This window comes from Bos taurus, chromosome 8, assembly GCF_002263795.3.
Source record: "Bos taurus isolate L1 Dominette 01449 registration number 42190680 breed Hereford chromosome 8, ARS-UCD2.0, whole genome shotgun sequence".
In the NCBI taxonomy this organism is placed as follows: domain Eukaryota; kingdom Metazoa; phylum Chordata; class Mammalia; order Artiodactyla; family Bovidae; genus Bos; species Bos taurus.
In genome coordinates, this window is record NC_037335.1 from 83,791,539 (window position 1) to 83,792,463 (window position 925).

The following is a 925-nucleotide window of genomic DNA, read 5'->3' on the forward strand; positions in this document are numbered from 1 at the left end:
ATGGTTTTTCCAGTAGTCATGTACAGATACGAGAGTTGAACCATAAAAAAGGCTGCATGCCAAAGAACTTATGCTTTCGAACTGTGGTGCTGGAGAAGACTCAATCTTGAGAGTCCCTTGGACAGCAAGGAGATCAAACCAGTCAATCCTAAAGAAAATCAACCCTGAAGATTCATTGGAAGGACTGACACTGAAGTTGAAGTTCTAGTATTTTGGTCACTTGATATGAAGAGCTGACTCACTGGAAAAGACCCTGATGCTGGAAAGATTGAAGGCAAAAGGAGAATGGGTTGACAGAGATGGTTAGCTAGCATCACCAACTCAATGGATATGAATTTTAGCCAATTCTGGGAGATAATGGGAGAGAGTGGAGCCTGGTGTGCTATAGTCCATGGAGTTGCAGAGAGTGGGACATGACTGAACAACAACCACAACAAACTTAGTATGTAATAAGTAAGTAGAGGATGCTTTAACAAAATTGGAAGGAAAGAATTCTAGGTTTTAAAACTTTCTTAATTTGTCTCTTTAGAAAAAGAAATCATTCAAAAAGTAGAGGTTTCTGTAAAAGACAGTGAGAATCCAGAGTGCCAAATCTGTAACCTGTGGCTAACTTTCATGATCTCAGAACCAGCTATAGTGTAACAGGTAATCTTTGGGGCTGCTGCTTACATCAATGACCACTTCTGGGATATAGTCTGGGAGCACTTTATACCTCTTGGGCATGAGTTACCTGCTGCCATGGTAGGGAATTAATAAATAAGGAAACACATTAGTTACCTAAAGATGCCTGTGAATATTCAGGTAAGTCTGTGGTTTTTGCCAATCTCGAAGTCAAATTTTAAACTTATTAATCTAAATTTCCACACACTAATAAACATTGTAAGCTATAAATAATAGTGACATCCCAAAGAAAAGAAAAAAAGTA